Here is a 20222-nt window from a genome sequence, read left to right as displayed (position 1 = left end):
GTTGTGTTCTCTTAAGGGGGGTAAACTTTATGGTGGCCTCTTAAGGAGCCGTAACCATCCTACTCTGCTACCATTTCTGTTAGCGGTTCTGACCTTGTCTGGTTTCTTATCTTTAATTTATAAGGGGATAAATAACGAATACAATACAAATCATCAACATTATCATTCAACAGTATTAATAACCTTTGGAGTCAGTAATCTTCATGCACCATGACCTATTTGGCCACGAATACCCACACCTTTATGTAAAGTTAGAAAGTTTAACAATGCTAATGTCACGTAAATTACTCTCAAAACCAAATGGTACACATACAAAAACACTGGGTGACCAAATCTTCTAAAGAATCTCACTTTAACAAGTGCATGGATTACTACGCATTCAAGAGCTACAGTGCAAATCAATAGCAAGAATAACTGCACAATAGAAATAGCATACATCTTGGTTCAGCAACTGAGGAAGGTCAATTTTGATTAATAGCAACCTGTTAACATTTCAGGATTTGCGCTACTAACCTTCTGATTAGAACAGCATGTTTCGGCTTCATGCAAAACAATTCTAGTCAACATAAATTTGGAAAACATCTAACTATGGCTTTATCAAAATAGCGGTTGGTACCTAGAAACAAAAGACAACTTATGACACGAACAATAACATTTTGTTATATCTCTCATCAGTATGGATCAGCAAGCTGTGATTATCTTCATCAGTTGGACATCTGTTCGGTCAGCATCACCAACAGATGATGAAATGGAATGGTTCAGAACCGGGGACTCTAAGCTATCTGAACCATTAGGAAAGCAATATCTAGGGGACCAGCATTCAGCATCAGACGTTTAAGCAATACAGTTGAAGATTGAAGTAAAGTCAACAGTAACTGTTCAGTTCCTCGGACCGAATAGAATGTGTGCACAAATGCGATTGATCGCCTCTCCTCTGTGCAGTCTAACTAAGTTAAAATCATCTAAAAAACTTCCCACATTGCCATTGGTCAAAGAATCGTACGTTTACTCTTAGTCCAATAAGAATTTAATTCTAAATCTAAGATATAACAAAACTGTCTTTCACATGTCGATGATTGGCTCCTCTTCTCCTGTTCCCACAATCAGGCTCGTCTGGTAACATTTTTGTATCCATCCGTACTCCACTCAGTGCATCCATTGTAAGCTCCTGAGAACATTGCTGTCTCACGCACTAAACTATACAATGTTTCTTCTACTAGTACAAGACATTCTAGCAAGCAGTTCTCATGGGAAAGTTGGAGACATCTGCTAACGTTTGGTCAACTCAGTGAAAAATAATACATGTATTAATTTCTTCAGGCATACATTTCTCACAGCATTATTTAAACAGTGCAGCTTAACATGAGGCTATGCAAATTAGGCCCAAACGTTGCTATCTTAAGGCCTACAATTACTAAAGCAAATACATAGTGCAAGTTCATTAGTATAGCACACTACTACATTAACCTAAACATAGGCACATCATTAATTAATTAATATGCATTTAATAAGGAAACTTCGGTATTAATGACGGCCACTCAAGTGGGCGCATTTTCGATGTCGCATATTATTTTCTATATTAGTGAAATTCGATGCGGGTTCATAAACCAAAATACAATAATATTTATTAGTAAAAGTTCAGCGTTCACAGTACTATGACTTGCTTTACATTCTATGTTTTACTTATGTTTAAGTTGAAATGTTTATCACTGTTACTTCCACAGGTAGGTAGGTGTGATTTCTTCATCCCTCCAATTTATGATTGGGTTTCCTATTTCTTTTTATTATTTATTATTTTTATTGTCTTAATTCTATTTCTCGTATTGGATTGACAGGTACGTGATTTGGCCTGATATATTGGCCTACACCAGTCCTGGGGAGCATCTATCACCCTGAAAGTACCTCTCTATGGATCGCAGCGTCTTATTCAAAAAGTCGTGGTCGCAGAGGAGAGATCCGCCTCACGGGCTTTAAAAGAAGCACTTCCCAATTTTCGGAAGAGCTCGTCTGCCTTTGGTGGACGCCCAGTGTAAATGTGGGCTTCGGAAGCATTTCTCCACACGTCGAGAAAGCTTGTCTCCATATTTATAAGACACACCACTGAGTCATCAGTAATAATAGAAAGATGACTCAGTGTTTGGGGCATTAGGTGCTTCAGCAGCCATTTTTGATTGGGCTTTTAATGTATAATGTGTTCCGCACAACGATGTTGTTGCCATAGCAATTCTTGAAACTGCTGCTGTTTCAATAAAGGGTGGCAGGGAGTAAAGGGCTCTTATCTAGGAGTCTATTTTTTTTTTTTAAAGGGGAACACATTATTTTTAACTTGGGCTTTCAGACAGAGGTTTGAAAAGACCTTTGAGTGTTATGGATGCCCCCGCCCTCAATGAGGATATACTTAAGAAATACTTTTGACAGGGAACAATCCTTACACATAAATTGTTCGGAGATTTTATCAGGTCTGAATGCTTTGATGAGTTTCAAGTCTATTTTAGCAAACAGTGAAGTGTTAATCCAGATGGGCAATTTCACAGCAGTATCGTACATCAATACATCAATCATTTAGGGGGAGCAAGATAAAAACAACTTGCAGATCTAGCCAGGGAGATTTGTTATTTTTTGGGGTACAGAAAATTCTATTGAAAGTGGAGTTCATCCCAGTTCAGCTGAACCAGAGAGCAGTTTAGAGCTCAAGATTCTTTAGTGATACCAGCGACTGGATTATGGCAATTGACTTTGGTTCCATTGAGTAATGGAACTAGCAGTAGAAATTCCTTGTTTGACACCCATGAGTCTAGGCCTTTTGGAAGGTCAGGATGGAGAGGAACATCCTTTAGTGCTAGAAGGGAGGAGATCTGGTACGTACTCTGGCCTTTCGGGAGAGGCTAAAAATCTATTGCATGAGTCATGAGCACCATGCACCAGGAAAAGGTATAGAGGAGTGTGGAGAAATTGGTGTTGTTGATGCATGGAACGGAATTTGGATTCTGTGGAGGTTCCTACAGTAGAAGTAGCAACATTTCTTGCTGAACTGTTTAAGTAAGGTTTGTCCTACAGAAAGGTTCATTGTTACAGATCAGGTATTACAGCAGGGCGTTCCTTGGTAAGCAATTTTTCTATAGGCAGTGACCCTCTGATCCGCAGAGTGATGAAAAGAATAAGGTTTAAACGACCACCTAGGGTTCGGTATGACTCTTTATGGGACATCAATAAGGTTTTTGTCTTTTTATCTCCTGGCCCGATAACATTTATCTTTTACTGAGACAGATATCATGGAAATGAGCAACTTTGCTATGTCTAATCTCTTTTAGAAGAGTTTCAGATGTTAAAGCATTAGAAGGTAGCAATAGATTTTATTCCCCAGATAGAGTCCATTTTAATATTTCAAAAAGGACCAAAACGAGGTGTGAAAACATTTTCTATCCTGTTTTCAATGACTGCAAGAAATTGTGTGTTGTGAATTGCATGAGAGTTTATGAGCAAAGGGTGCTGGAATTTAGACAAGATGGTAAGGATCAATTATTAATTTCATATGTCAAACCTTATAAGGCAATATTGACAGCTACTATTTCTTGGTGGGTATGAGCAGTAATGTCTGAAGCTGAAATTGATTTGCCTAAGTTTGGAACTCACTCCTCTAGGGGTGCGATGGCTAGTGAGGTTTTTTGGGCAGGTGATACACTTACTGACATTCTAAAAGCAGCAGACTGGTCAAGTGCTAGCACATTTGCAAAATGTAATTTTACTTTAAACCAGTGGAGCATGGCGGGGGGGAGCTTTAAACATGCACAATGGTAGCCTCTGGTCTTGTAATGAAATGGCGATTCTCCAATTAACATACAGAGAGAATCTTGATTTCATTAAAGGCAATGGAGGCTACCATTATCCCACCCACCACACCCAATATAGGTATGATCAAATTGCACATAATATTGATTTGTTGACTTGTTTAATATAGCTATATCATGAACTTGATAGCTTTACAGATTGAAATGATTGTTTATTTCTCACTGAGTTTTGGTATCACTTTTTTTTTCTTTCAGATAATTCCTTATAATAGGATATTTTCTCCATCAAGCCAAGGGAGCATCTAATGTATTGTCATAACCTGAAGAGGAATGTGCTAATGTTTGCTTATGATGTATTTAATATTCTTTAAAGGGCTGAACGTTGGGCAGCAATCAAAGGAATATGAATAATGTTAGCCTCTGTTGCCTTTATTGAAATCAAGATTTTCTTTGTATGTTAATTGGAGAATCGCCATTCTCTACCAGGAAGGACTGCTGTCCTGCTGAAGAGACTGCACCTCTGCTGGAATCCTGACCTGAAGGAACTGCTGCCCTGATGCTCTGGCCTGCTGCCCTCTTGCCTGAATGAGAAGGACTGGACCTGCATCTCTTGAACTCAGCACCCCCAAGTGATGCCAAGGGTTATCTCACTGGCCTCCTGATGTGAAGCTTCAGGGCATAACAGGCTTCCAGCAACCCCAAACCTGGACCTGGACACAGCCATCTTCGAATCTACCATGCTGATTGGTGCCACTTAAGTCCTGGACCCTTGGACATGGGACTAAGGTGCTTTGGTAGCCTCTGTGAATCCAGCAGAACTGACGCTTCCCATCTGCTGCATGGCGCAGTCCTGATCAGAACCTCTGCTTAATGGCTCACCCTACTGAAAGGACCCACATCACATTGCAGCCTTTTTGGAATCTGCCACTGCTTGATGCATTCTCAGCAAAGGCTCTTGCATCCCTCGTCAATGGCAGCCCCGAAGATGACAACGGACTGTCCATTGCAGCCTTGCAGCTCCTTGGATCTGATGCATCACTCTGACTGCATGCCGCATCCTCAATGCCAGACCTTGCATTGCAAATCATCATAGGCGAGGTCCTTGACAACGATGCAGGAGCTCATATCACAGCCTCACCGCACTTCTGATCTGCGGCACCATTTCAGCTGCACAACACATCTTCAACGCAAATCCTTGCAACACTCCACCAACCAGGATTTAAGGTACTTTGTTCAGCGCGCCCAACTTGGTCCCAGTAGCCAGCCATGCTCCATCGTGTTCGGCCTGAACATGTGACTTTGTCAGAGGTCAGCACAACCAGATACCCACAGTTGAGGCTTTGATGCTTTATACGTTTTTTCTCTATTTTTACTGAAATCTTTAAAATTGCATAACTACAAGAGGCTGAGGGCCGTGACCTTTGCATTCAGGAACTCACAGGTGGGCCTTCAATCAATCAATCAATCAATGCTTTTAAAGTGTGACTACTCACCCGTTAGGGTCTCAAGGCCTGGGGGGGAGTGTAGCATTCACCAGTGATTCTTAAAAAAGCCATGTCTTCACTTCCTTCGTGAATCTGAGGAGGGAGGTGGTTTGTCTGATGTAGAGAGGAAGGGTGTTCCAGGCGGTGGCTGCGAGGTAGGAAAAGGAGCGTCCTCCTGTTCTGGTCTTCCTGAGAAGTGGGCTGAGCTTAGGGTCCTGTGTGGTATGTGGAGGTTGAGTAGATGGTTGAGGTAGTCTGGTCTGGTGTTGTGGAGGGCTTTGTGTGCATGGGTGAGGATCTTGAAGGTGATTCTTTTCTCTATGGGAAGCCAGTGCAGTGTACGCAGGTGTTGCACGATGTGGCAGTGTCGAGGTAGGTCGCGGACCAGTCTTGCGGAAGTGTTCTGGATATTTTGTAGTTTGTGGAGGAGTTTCTTGTTGATTCCTAGGTAGAGTGCATTGCCATAATCCAGTCTACTGATGATGAGGGCGTGAGTGATAGTCTTTCTATGGCCAGGGGGATTCTATTTGAAGGACTTGAGTAGGAGGCAGAGAGTGCAGAAGCAGGTGGAGGTGACTGAGTTGATTTGATGGTTCATGCTGATATTAGTGTCCAGGGTGATCCCGAGGTTGCGGGCTTGGCTGGTGGGGATGGGCGGGTTTCCAAGGGTGGGTGGCCACCAGGAGTCATTCCACACGTTGGGTTGAGGTCCCATGATGGGTACTTCTGTCTTGTTTGCGTTGAGTTGAAGGCACCTGTTTCTCCTCCATTTGGCGACTGCTTCCATGTCTTCGTGGAAGTTGTGTCTGGCTTTGTTTGGTTCATTGGAAAGGGAGAGGATGAGTTGGGTTTCGTCAGGATGGGAGATGATGTTGATTCCGTAGCTTCTGATGATGGTGGCCTGCGGGCCATGTAGATGTTAAACAGCGTGGGGCTGTGGGAGGATCCCTGGGGAACTCCGCAGGTGGCGGGTGTGGGGTCTGTGAGGAAGGGGGTGAGTCTCACTCGTTGAGTTCTGTCGGAGAGGAAGGATTAGATCCAGTCGAGGGCCTTGTCTCTGATGCCGACTTCGTGGAGTCTCTGTATCAGGGTGTGATGGGAGACTCTGTCGAAGACCGTCGAGAGGTCATCTCTCCCTTGTCCAGAGGGAGCAGATGTTGTCTATTGCGGCCAGGAGGGCTGCTTCAGTGCTATGGTTTTTCCTGAATCCGGATTGGGAGATGTCGAGGATGTTGTGGTCTTCTAAAAATGTGGCGAGTTGGCTGTTGACCGCTTTTTGATGACTTTCGCAGGAAAGAGGAGTAGGGAGATGGGCCTGAAGTTTTTGAGGTAGGTGATGTCTGCTGAGGGTTTCTTGAGGAGGGGGTTGATCTCGACTGCTTCCAGTCATCAGGGAAGGTGGCGGCAGCTAGTCAGCGGTTGATGGTGAGACAGAGCTTGGGTGCAATGGTGTCTGCGGCTCTGTTGAAAAGGTGGTGGGGGCATGGGTTCGTGGAGCCCCCCGGAGTTTACGGACCTCATTGTTCTCAGAGTTTCTTCAGTGGTGAGTGGGGGCCAGGTGGTGATTTTTGGTTTGCTGGTGTCGGGTTTTGGTAAAGGGGGTTCTGCTCGTCGGTTGTGCTTGCTGAAACTGTTGTAGATGGTCTTGATTTTGTGATGGAAGTCAGTGTTGAGGCTGTCACAGAGGTCCTGTGAGGGTGGGATGTCCATTTTTTCACTGTTGGGTTCGGTGAACTCCTTGATGATGCAAAAGTGTTCCTTGCTGTTGTGTGCGTGTGAGGAGATTCTGTCTTCTATAGAGTTGGTGGTCTGTGGTGGTGGCAGCTCTGAAGTTGCTATTGGCTTCTGTGGATTTGGTGTTTCTCCAGATTTTCTCAAAGCGGCGACAAGTGCGTCTAGATTCTCAGAGTTCTGGGGTGAACCAGCTGTTTTTCTTTGCGTGGGTACTGTTGTTCTTTTTGAGGGGGGCTATGGTGTTGGCGTAGACAGCGATCTATTTATGGAAGGTGCGTGCTGCGGTGTTTGGGTCGTCGTGTGAGATGATGGGGGCGGCACTGCCAAGGGCGGCGGTAAGCTGATCCTCAGTGATTCTTGTCCATTTTCTATGTGATGGATGGTGTTGGGCGGTCTGATGACAGCGGGTGTGTTGAAGGTGAAATGTATGCATCGGTGGTATGTCCAATGGAGTTCTGAGGTGTGACTGAAGGTAGCGGAGGTTCCTGTAGTGAAGGTGGGATCGAGGGTGTGTCCTGCTGAGTGTGTTGGCTCCGTCACGATCTGTCAGAGCCCTATGTTGTGGAGGTTGTCTAGGAGGGATGCAGTGTTAGGGTCTTGTAGGTTGTCGAGGTGGAAGTTAAGGTCTCCCAGCAGGGTGTAGTTGGTGGCTGTGATGGCTTGTGCAGAGATGTAGTCCGTGATGGAGTTGGCGAAGGGAGCACGTGGTCTGGGAGGGCGGTAGATGAGGGTTCCCCTGATGGTGGATGTCGGGCTGGTATGTATTTTGAAGTGGAGGTGTTCTATCAGGCTTGTGGAATCTTCAGAGTCTTCAGAGTGTGCGTTCAGTTGGAGATTGGACCTGTGGACAATGGCAATTAACCCCCCCAGGGGGGCTGCGGTAGTCTTTCCGGATGATCTTGTATCCCTGGGGGATGACGATGGCGATGTTCGGGCCTGAGGAGGTGTTGGTCCAGGTCTCGGTGAGGAACTTGATGTCCGGGGTGGCACTGTCAAGGAGGTCCCAGATTTTGGTAGCGTGTTTATGGCGGGAGTGGATGTTGAGGAGAATGCACTTCAGAGATTTCGGGGTTGGTGTGTTGTTGTGGGTGGTTTGTTCTGGGTCCAAGGTCTTGGGTCTTGGTGGTGGTGTAGGTTTGGCGGCAGTGGAGGCAGCTTAAGGGTCCGTGGGTGTTGGCTGGTGATGCTTGCTTGCAGTTTTTGTTGCATCCTGGGTTGAGTGCGATGAGTGCTGCTGACGTGTAGAGGTGGCGGGTGGTAGGACCTGTGGTCCTGGTGCTGGTTGCTGTTGGGTAGCGGACGGGCGCAAACGGGCTTACTTTTGGTGCGCCAAGAGAGGACAGCTGGGAGTCGGGAAATGGTGCAAAAAAAGGGGGTGGGCCGCGGGAGCAGCAGTGGCGGGGAGAGTGCGAGAGAGAGAGAGAGAAGCGAGTGACAAGAGAAACGAGGAAAAGATAGAGGAAAGCAGAAAGTGAAAGGCACAAAAACAGTACACAATCGAAAAAAAAAAAAACACAAAGAAGTACTCAAGGAAAAATGAGGAAAAAAAAAAAAAGAAGCAGAGGACAGCCCAGCAGAAGAGCAGAGCTCTCCTACTAGACACCAGGAATGAGGCACAGGCAGAAGCCTGTGGGTGGAGGAGGGCCTCGAACTTCTGACCCAGGTCAGAGTTCAAGCTTCACTTGCAGGTGGAGCTACGCGGTGGTAGAGGAGTTCACTGACTAGGTCAGTGAGGTTGCTCTTCCTCCCGCGCAGCGGCTGCCATTAAGTAGGGAGGGGGGAAGGAGAGAACAGCTGGGAGGCAGGAGCGGGAAACGGTGCAAAAAAGAGGGGTGGGGCCACGGGGGCAGCAGCGGGAAGAGTGGGAGAGAAGAGGGGGCGGGCCACGGGCGGCAACATCGGTAGGGATGGTGAGAGAGAGAGAAAGAAGCAAGTGACGAGAGAAATGAGGAAAAGATAGAGGAAAGTAGAAAGTGAAAGGCACAAAAACAGTACACAAATGAAAAACGGCACAAAGAAAGTGCACATAGGAAAAACAAGGAAAAAAGAGAAAAGAGGCAGAGAGTGGCCAAGCAGAAGAGCAGAGCTCTCCCACTAGACACCAGGTATGAGGTGCAGGCAGAAGCCTTCAGGTGGAGGAGGGCCGAGGTCAGAGATTGAGTCAGGCGGGCTTCACTTGCAGGTGGAGCTATGCGGTGGCAGAGCAGTTCACTGACTAGGCTTCATGATTAAAAGGATTGAGAATGCAGACACCATAGAGTTGATGGCTTTCTCAGGATTAGTCTCAGTAGGAGGCATCTTCTCTTCCAGCATGCTCTTGAATAACCAAATTTTTTATTTTATTTCAGGGTACGTCTGATCCGAGAGTAGCATTTTTAAAAGTGGCCACAGGCGTAGAAGGTGAAATTTGGAAGAGGTGGATAGGTGGTCCTTGGAATAAGACACAGGGCCTCAGTCACAGTTTAGGGGAACTGAAAATCCTTCATTTTCTGAAGAGACTCTAAACAAAAAAGAAAACAGTTCACTGGCTAATTTTCTTCCACAATAATATCCCAATTGTGAGTAAAATTCATCTGGTGGATTTTAGCCTACATTTATTGTTTCCTCCAGAAACTGGATGATTTTAAGTTACCTTCAACCTCTAAATGAGCCCCTTAGTATAGCTAGATTCTGTGTTTATAATGTTTAATAAATCTATATTTTTAGATCCAGGAGTCATGCATGACTCTTCCTATGTATGATGGTCCAGATTTATCAGGAGTTTGTGTTACCATTGTGTCATGCAAGGTGATGCAAGGCAACACATCCCTTTGAGTCCAATTTACTGTGCCACTCAGAGCCACCTTGTGTGGCTTTGCGTGATATAGTAAATCTAGAGTAATGCAGCGCAATGCAAGTTGCTGCCTTGTGTTACTCTGTGCATGGAAAACATTCCCTGGGTGGACTGTGGTTGTGCCCATGCATCTGCCCATGGTTTTTGGTAAGACTAGTAAACCTGGGAATGCATCAAAATACTACTTATTCTCAGGTGAGGCATGACAAAGAGAAATATGTTTATTTCTCTTTGTTATTTCTTTTTCCACTTGTGCTCATTTTGCAGCATGCATAAAAAGAGGAAAATGCCTCTGGGGATTCTTGTTGTGTCCAAAGGTGTCCCTTTCTGCACAAAAGCAATACTGGCAGTAGCACAGGCAATCTTGCACCTTGCTTGGTAGTTCTGGGCTTCACTGGTCCCATTGAAGCAGAGTCAAGACTGATTTGCATAAAGCTGGGTCCCAACTGAGATGGTCTGGTGTGCAAAATAGCAATGGATTGGGATGCAACCCTGAGTAATTACCAGTGACTGAGATTAATTCAAGCATTCCATCCATCACTTTTGGTATACTTTGGCATTCCTGCTCTCTCCATTTGATGCAGCACAGCAAGTTGTCTTGCTGCATTGCTGCGACATATAATGATGAATATGGCCCCGTTTTATAACCTGTGCAAAACAATCTGTTAGTAAAATGAGTAATGATTTCCCACTGTTGCACCACACATTCACCAATTATGAAGTAAGGACAAGAATTTCACTAGAAATTCAGTCAATTCCAATTTTTAATAGTGCCCCCCTAGAAAATGCAATATTATTTTATATAGAGATGAACGTGTTTCCATATGTTTGAAAAAAATGTATTTGCTAAATTTAATATTCAATCCATAGCCTAGGTTACTAGTCACCCTACACTCCGCACATCCCCTGGAACTGCTGAAGCATTTTATATCCTTCGCAGGAATCAACTACTCACTGAGGTTTATGGATCTTTGGGCACAACAAAGGGTGTGGTAGAACTGTTACACAATTTCAAATATAAACCACCACATTTCACAATAAAGCCAATGTGGTCATACATGGAAGCTCCAGTATGGAATTAGGCTAAGGGATTTATGCAAACTCAAGTTCAAAGTCATGTAGACAATTCTAAGAACAAGATTATAGAAATAAAGAATCACCAAAGGTTGACCAAGGTGGCAAAATAAATGGAAACTAAATAACATCAAAATTACAAGACTCTCAATTAAGATCATATAGAACATACGCAACAGGATCTGAGACTTAGAGAATAAACGTTCCTCATTTCTAAATAATATTAGGTCAGTTTCATGTTACAAAGTCAAAGAGCTGAGCATAGAGGGTGAACCCTAATCAAATTAGGAAGATACATGGGTGGGAATGAACACAGGTGGACACAAGATAAAAAGCACAAAAAGGTTCAAAATTATTTGAAAAAAGGTAAGCTCGGTCATCAGATAACTAACTAAAGTTTGCAAAAGATAAGTTAAAAAGTGAAAGCATCAGCATGTCAGAAGCTTGGTCAGGAGTCTTCTGATAGGGCACAAATGGAGATCTCTAAGCTCTTGAAAGTCATCTCAAGGAACAAAGGCGGCGAGAACCATACCTCTCCAAGGGACTCAGCATATGGGATTCTTCATCAGAAGTCTCTGGAGAAAGGTACAAAATAATCAGTCAGGATCAAAGGGGAGCCTCTCTGGATCTGACTCAAATCCAAAAACCCTTCAGTATATCAAAAGGGCCACATTCATTTGATTTGCTAGAGTGGTCGGTCCACGTTTCAATGAAGGGGTACCATCGAGTACAAATTGATCATACAACTCTAAAGGTTACACTGCCATCCTTTCCCATGTATGTCATGAGAACACCATCTCTCTCTCTGGTTCCATAGACGGCTACAACAAATGTTTGAACGTTTAGTCCATAGTCGAGGATGTTCTCATTTCAAGGCCAAAACTACATATCTCTCTATGTCCAAACAATGAATTAATCTACTACCAACTAGCTTCTCATGGGAAAGAAATCTGAAAGAAAGTTCACATTAACCAGAATGACTTGCAATTTCTGCACAGTCACAATATTAAATTAGGCCTCAAATAAGCTAACACAAGAAATAAAATAACACATTTTCTTTCAAATAAAGCAATCATTTCATTATACGATTTGTAATTTTAACATAAATGTGGTTCATTAGTGTTCATGTTACATTAATCCAACACATGTTATTGTTGCTGGCACATTTCAATAAATATGATGCACTACTCTGCTCAATAAAATTCAAACACCACAAAGGTTTCTAGTGTTTGATTAAACGTGTGCACATTTAAAATGACTGGGTTTTTCCAGTTCTACATTTCAAGCTGGTATTTTTTCAACCTCATAATTCTACTTGATGCATTTTCTATCATGTATAAAGGAATACTATGGAATGAAGGATACACCAAAAACTTCTGCTATATCAATACCATTTATCACCTGCTTACAGCAGGTGTTAACTGGATGCCTTGTTCCATAAGCAATTGGGAATTCTGTGTGTAATTTGTCCCGAAACAAAGTCAGCATTGTTATTACCCATTTTGTGGGTAGAAGTTGTAATTGCACACTTCTGATGCTTTGTTTACAGGAATATTGTTTACCGTGAGGAATGTGCACCCTGCCAGTTCAGTGCAACTTGTAACTAGGCCTTGTGTGTTATTTAATAATCAGAGACCCATTCAGGCACCTGTCATGGAAATGGAGCATGTCGACTTCTGTAATATGAACCTTGACTTTTAATTTCCTTTGCTTACAACCTAAAATACAATTCTATTTGGGCTGGATGAGAGATCCGTAAGACACCACAACCTGTGACACTTTTTGTCTTGGTGTTCCAATGATCAGGCAGTAATTCAAGTGTTATCTCTCTGAGATTAACCTGAAGCTCCTGAACTAAAGCAGTTTCACAGAAATTATGTATAAACCAAATTCCAGAATGCCAGAACTAGAATTATTGGATGTTATCAAGTAGACTGTTATTTCAAATTTCATCTCCTGCCTCACCCCAACTCCTGCCGCTTGAAGCTAATCGCCCCCCCATTCATTAGTCATGATACAAAAGACTGAATTACTTAAAAAGTCAACTTAAGAAGTCAGCTTCATGTTTTTTTTCCTTTTCAGTGATTAGTGTTACATATCTGATTAACACCCCTAGACTACTGCATCCATCTTCTATTTTCTTCTTATATTCATCTTCTTATATGTTTATTGATACATCTCTTAAATATGTGTTTTCTGTGATCTTTATAAGATATTTCCTTTATATTTAAAATGCAAAGCATTTAAAATGTCAATACTTTGAAAACATGGCTGTGCTGTGAGTAAAACAATCCAATAGATGTTTTCCCTAGAATCGACTGCATCTGCCTCTAGACAAGTAGTACTGTAACTAAGGAAATACTCAGTGAATTTATTTCTGAAACCAGTCATATTCTGAAAGCAGCAATATATTTCTTTTTTATTAGGCAACGGCGGAGGAATCTATGGTGGATGAATATTTCACATATGAGGTAAGATCACTGTGTGCTATACCCTAATCATTGAATTGTCATTATCCAGATCAGTGCTTTCCAGACTTTTTAGAACCACGAACCAATTTTTAGAACAACTAACTTGCACGACTACCGAGAGTTAATGGACAGTAAGGGGGACAATCTTTTAACTTAATTATTTTTGATCTAATTTTTTTGAGTTTGCTGTAATGTGATTTCAGAGAACACCCACATTACTGGAAACATGAGCATTCCTACTAACTGATGTCATGGTGCACTTAGTTTGTAAACAAAGTATTTTAAAATTTGGAGGCAGGGGTATTCATCTGTTTGCCTAGTTTGTTTATTGCTAATTTATTGACGATGTAGAATCTGCGGTGCAAAGTTACATGGCTGTAAATCACAGAGTGGATTAATACTGATTGTATTGGCACAAAGGGAGTGCGATGTTTCTCAATTCAATTGTATTCCGCCACTGCTGGCAATGTGCTTTTCTTGTTCTGCGAGGTGGAAATCATGGTGCTTGAGACAAGACGCCCCTTCAGACTGCGCCAATTTCAGATCCTCTGAGGAATTTCATGTTCTGCTTCCTTGGAAGAGCTGTGATGTGCCTTGTCTTAAGATATGCATTTGTAATTATTATGCAAACACTTATATGTATAATCATCTATAAAATTAAAGCATAATAATTGCAAATATGCTTGCTTAGATATCCCAGGTCTTTTGTAACCTACCAAAAATCGTCTCGGGACCCACCATTGGGTTGTGACACTGTCTGGGAAATGTTGATCCCGTTTGTCGAAATTTGCTTACATAATGAGTCGTGCCGTTAAAATGTAAGCGTACTGTCTATAAAAGAGAGTTTGTTCTGAAGTCTGTTGTGTTGCTGGCAAGTGTTCAGGATATGTTCCTGTGAATCATGTTTTCTTCATGTACTGGTTTAATTTCCTTTAAGAATTTCACTGTTTCGACCATGCTTTTCTTCTCTTAGCACTTTCGTTCTTTATGCTATTAGACTCAGAAGCCCCCACTCATGTGACTCATGGATGCTCTAGTAGGCCACCATGTTTGTTACATTTCTTTCTGTACTACATTTAATGTGTCATTTTAACCCTGGCACATGGCCCACCTGCATACTAGGTCAGCGAAGGTGATGGTCTCCACTCCCCTGGTGTAGGATGGGCTTCCATATTTAGTGATCTGCACCAGGCAGGTGGTGATTTATGTGCCTTGGGGCTTTGTTGAGTGGGCACTGAGTATATGCCATGTTTGACGTGCCCACTGAGCAATGTGTTTTAGTTAGCATGAAGAAAAACCCAAAGAAGTAGTTTGTTTCTTGACAAAAATAATGCCCCTGATGCGCAGGAAGCTGTATCCCTGCATACAAGGGTTGTTGTGTGTTTTCTCGACCTAAGACGTCCATGCCTCATATGCTCTGCATGGCAGTCCAGGGTTGATAAAATGAGTAATGGTCATCCTACCCTAATAAAAGTGGGGTGATCATCACTTTGACCTGATGGTCTTGCGGTGAACAGTTAATCCACTCACAGGTTTACATCAGTGGAGCCAATTGCTGATGGAGCTCCTGCTTCACCATAAAACCCTTATGGCCTCAATTACGAGGCCCCAGTGGCACACTGAGCCACTGGAGCGTCACTTTTTTTTAATGTTCTGGTGACGCATAGTGCAGGCCCATGTTTATAAGGCCATGCAAAGCCACCTTGCATGGCTTTTCATAGCCTTGTAAATATAGACCTTTTTCACGCATAACACTGCGTGAAATGGGAGTTCCATGAGTATTGCTGTGGGTGTTCCCACAGCAAAACCCATGGAATCTAACACATTCCCAAATTTACCAGCCTGGGAATGCGTCAGATTCCTATGCCACCTCAGAGGTGGTGTTAAAGTGGAGCAAAGGGGTGAAAAAGCATTATTTCTTCCTGTTCTTTCCTCTTTCTATGTGTGTTGCATTCTACAGCACACTTAGAAAGAGGTAAACGCCATTAATGATTGTTTATGTGCAAGAAGGTGTCCCTTCTTGCACATAAACAATCAGCCCTGCAAAGCAGGCACCTTGCTGTGTTGGCGCTAGGCAACAAATGATGTGCCAGCGCAGGGGACAAGGACATAAATGCGCCATGTCTTATAGATATGGCACATTCCTGCCCTTTTGTTTTGGCGCAGAGCGGTGCAGCAAAAAGGCTTGCTCTGCTGCCCTGCACCAAAACTTAGTAAATGAGGCCCTTAATCTTTTATTTATCAGCTGCATGCCATGGGACTTTATTTTAAATTAAATTTGCTCTTGAAATGCCATAGCTGCTCTGTTAAAAATGCCATCATTGCGCTCCCCGATTAAAATGGTATTACCAAGGGGACACATCGTCTCTTCTTTAACGTGGCATGTGCACGAAAAATATTGTTTTTATCCCTCCTGAGATTATTGCAAACTGCTTTGTGTATAAAGTAAGTCAATTAAATAGACGTGAAATGCTCAAGTAGGTTCTATCAGTGATTTGTGAAGTGATAACACAAATATGTTTTAGTTGAAAGTTGCTTCTCTGTTATGCACCCAAGCATTTCTTGGTGTCTCTGCTGCTTTGTCGCACTGATTTCCCTCGCGGATCTCTTTCAGCATCACGGCCCCTAAATCCAACTCATATTTGAGTATCTTCAGAATTACACCCAGCGTGTGCTGTTCCCTGGATTTCTGCGTTCTGAATGCACGAGCTTGTACTTCAGTGCTCATTTGCTGCTGATAGGAGCCCTGCAATGAGTGTCACCTTCAGTCCGCCATGATGTGTTAACTAACAGAACGCTGGGTAATTTTGTTACGTTTGCGGGCCTACGATTCTCAAAGTAGGGAAACAATATGCAAGGATTAGACGAGAGCATGTATGGTAGTGTGCATGAGAACCAGGCCTCATGCATGGTATACTTGCGGGGGATTACAGTGCACCCGCCGGCGCTTCTAAGGGTTGCCACAGAGAGTATGGAGAGGAAGCTGGGAATTACATTGTACTAGCTGTCATGAAGGAAGCATGAGGTTAGTGACTTTGCCTGGCCTGGACGAGCAATACATTCTGCAGTGGTGTGATTGGACATCAGTGTGTAGGAGAATGCCTAAAAGAGAATCAGGTGCACTGACCTAAAAAAAAACCTCCATTCTAGTTTTCCAAGTTGCCTTCCATACGAGGGAAAGCACCCAGAGGACCTGTCAGCAGGGTAGGCCTGCTGAGCCCAATCCTGGGTGAAGGGGTACACATTGTTGCTATAGGGTGACCAGTGCAATATACCAATATCAAATCTGGTAACATGGGACCCATGTCATAAGAGGAATGGCTGAACATTCTTTGGGATTACTTGTTTATGATATGTTACGATGTTATGTTTTATGTAATTATGGGATTATGGCTATTCTACAACAGACAAACATATGAACGAAACAAAAAAGATAACAGTAGGAGAAACTACTTAAGTTAACAGGAAACATTATAAATGACAAACACAGGGACAGGGGTCAACGGACAGACCTAAATAGCTATAAAAGTACCAGACCAAATGGATGAAAAGCTGGAGATTCGACACCAAAGAGAGCTGAAGGGATCAGATGCATGGAAGGACCATGCACTGAAACTCCTTCTAAATATGGATGCAATAGTAGAAGGAGGAGTTTCAGACAAAGCACACAAGAGGCAGGAAGAGTGAGCTGGCGCCGGGGGAGGGGGGGGGGGGGCAAATTCAATGCTGCACTCGCCTCAGCAGAGCTAAAACAAAAGATGGGCAAAGAGGAGGAAAAGATGAATGAAACGACATGAAAGCAGAAAGAAAAGAAGCGTTGGTAGCCAAAGAAATAAAGGGGTCGCTGGTAACTTGGTTACTCATCATAAAAAAGCGAACCCATGGAGATGTTCAGAGTGTTAGGAAAGTTAAAAAGAGGGGTGAATTATGGAGAAAAAAAATCTTCATATAGCCAGTTTATTGCAACTTTGAAAATCATGTATTTCCCTAACAATTGACGGAAAAGCAAATACTACAAATTCAAGCACAAGTGTTTTGAATAAAAGGATCAATGTCTGCAATGTTTAGGTTTGTGTTTGTTTCATCTTATTTGTCGTCTCCCTACAGACAGCCTTATTTGTCTGTCACTGAACACATTGTAATCAGTATTCATACATCTTAGAGAACGCTTCATGTTTGTTCTCTATCGGATGGCTTTTTGTCAGTTCTATTTTCCTACTCCTGATGCAAAGGCTTTGCTCTCTATTCTTGTGTTGGTGCCACTTCGTGAGTATGTAAGTTTCACCCTCTATTTTGATTGGTTCACTGTATCTTTTCACTACTGACATCAGTACATTCGTTTTTTAAACTATCATTTGATATTTGCACTCCTTGGAAGCACATGACCTCCTTTCTCTATCTATCTCTCTGAGAGCCATCGATTGTATGCTGGCATGCGTTCCCTTTCTCTTGTATTTCCCATGTCTCTCTAGCTTCACACACAACTATCTTTCCTTATTCTCTTTTTCCGATGCTTACATTGCTGCAGGTCGGTCGCGCTTGATGAAGCAGAAAATTAAGGTTATGATTTATTAACGCATAAACGTAGTGTGAAATAATCATGTGTGACTTTAACCGAACTAATAAAGATTGTACGGGGACAAAATGTGCCCTTAGAGTAGTTCGCCAACAATTTATAAGCGCGCTTTATATAACGTGGTGTATTAGAATTGCACTAATCCGACATAATCATAAACGTGTGCTACGATTTGCTTGTTTGAAATGCTTTAGCTTAGCATTACTTTAATGGAGGCTTTGGCCTAGTTGCCTGGTCTCACGGTTTAGATGCTCGTATTTTTCCAATGTGCTATTAAACGTGTATTTTTGCTTGAAGCTGTACTTTTCCATTGAGACCGTTCACATGCTTATCTTAAAGTTTCGTGCCAGCCTGGCATATTTTCTCTTTACTCCAAGGTCGATTTGCAGGTGCGGACAATGGAGGCTCTGAAAGTGAACTAATTGGTATACAATGTTGCAACGTGCGTACCCATCTCCAAGGATAATGTATGCTTAAGTAAAAGCTTGAGAACTGTCGTTTTGATTGGACAATTTGAAGCTAACCTATGAACCCTCCAATGGAAGACCCTACTGGATTCGAACTGTTGTCTATAAAAACCAGGTGCATGAGAAGAAATTAAGCCATTACCAGCTATTGCCCGACATTGCGTCATTTCGTAGCTATTATGGCCCATCTTGCTGCGACGCCATTTTGAGAGATACTTTGATGCTTTCTCTAATCGAGAGAAAGAGACTTTAAATGATTCTTGCCCTAGAGACTTTAACTTTGAAATGCTCTTTGCATGAAGTAGTAGTTTTATAGCCGCCGTGAGGCAATTGCCCCGTCCACCCCTGCCCCTTTTGCCCCGTCCCATGCTGATCGAGAAACGGTACCTGTGAGACGAAGACTTCCTTGTATGCTGATCGTAATTGGTAAATATGAAAGGAAAATTGTAAAATTGCATTGTGTTTCTTTTAGGTAACCAACTGCTGATTTTGATAAGAGCCCTAGCTAGGAGTTTTCTAAATTTATGTTGCTAAATTGTTTTTTGCATGAAGTCCCACATGCCGATGCTAATTTGAGGTTAGACGAGGATTCCATATGTCGCACGATGCAATTTGAGATCTTGTTATGCTGACTAAATGTACGCAATTAGCTCATTACAGATTATCGTATTAGTGATTTGCATTGCCATTATCGAATGCCTTGTGATTCAAATGCTACATAGATTACACTTGTTTCGCCGTTATGGACAGCTATTAATGTTCATTTATGTTTATCATTTGGTGTTGAGACACATATATATTGTGCTAGCTTTGTTAATATAGGGAAATAAATTCACTAACTTTGCAATAAACTGGTGTGGTTATTCCTGACTGAAAGGTCAGGGTTCGCCGAAATGCATTCTGGATTAATTGTTAAGTGTTATGTTGATCAAGGTATTGCTTATGTTCGTTATTGATTATTGATTTGATGCAACTGATCGATATAAAAGTACGGAGAGTTCCCACTTAGTCAAAAGATTCATCGGCCTAAAGAGCGTCCGAACACAGGTAAATTATTACTACGGTTCGCTCTATCAGTAGATGGTAGCAGAGGACGGTTACGTCTTTTGGGACCCTGTACTCTTAAAGTACATGGTGTTGAATTAACGGTTACGCATTTTGAGACCCCACTCGAGAAGTTGAATTAGATTTTTCTTGGATAAAATAGATTGACAGAATGATGATGGGCTAAGTCCACCGCGACTTTCCCGGGATCTCGGAGCTTGCGAATGGAGAGAATGGAGGTGTGGATTCGGCGTTGGCGGTACTAGTGATGGTATGAGTGAAGTTAGGGTTTTGCGCTTGCACAGCTTATTGCCGCAGGGTGTATGAAAAGGTTGCGAGGAATCTTTTTTTTTTTTTTTAGAGGATAGCGGAGGTGCGACTCCGAGTGTAGAAGTAGTGAAGTCGTCGAACTTCATAGAAATAGCGGAGGTGCGACTCTGAGTGTGAGAGTAGGGAAGTCGTCGAACTTCATGTGCATGTGGCGCTTTGTGCATAAAAAGGTCCACGTGGTTGTTGTTGAGACGGGCCCTGCGAGGTCAAGAGACTCCGGAGTATGTTGATCCATGTTGTGGTCTGGGCGGTTTAGTAGGTTGATCGGGCGTGGTCAACAAGTCGGTACGGGTGTTAGGGAGTGAAAGGAACTTCGACTTCGGGCTTTGACAAGATTCTAAGTGCACTAGAATAGATCATTGACAAGTTGAGAGTAGGTCTGCGGGTCAGATTTGCTTGCGAACGTGGGGACCGAGAAAGA

The 20222-nt window shown here is 42.9% G+C and overlaps 1 long non-coding RNA gene across 1 annotated transcript in view; it reads left to right on the top strand.

The window, feature by feature from the left end:
• The window catches only part of LOC138297292 (uncharacterized), a 380784-nt gene that overhangs the window by 180614 nt on the left and 179948 nt on the right, over positions 1-20222 (top strand). Inside the window, exon 2 of the long non-coding RNA XR_011204000.1 lies at positions 13340-13384. This is a non-coding gene — a long non-coding RNA (uncharacterized lncRNA). The remainder of the gene's footprint in view (positions 1-13339; positions 13385-20222) is intronic.

The sequence above is a fragment of the Pleurodeles waltl genome, chromosome 5 (genome assembly GCF_031143425.1).
Source record: "Pleurodeles waltl isolate 20211129_DDA chromosome 5, aPleWal1.hap1.20221129, whole genome shotgun sequence".
In the NCBI taxonomy this organism is placed as follows: domain Eukaryota; kingdom Metazoa; phylum Chordata; class Amphibia; order Caudata; family Salamandridae; genus Pleurodeles; species Pleurodeles waltl.
This window is presented reverse-complemented; position numbering and strand designations above follow the sequence as displayed.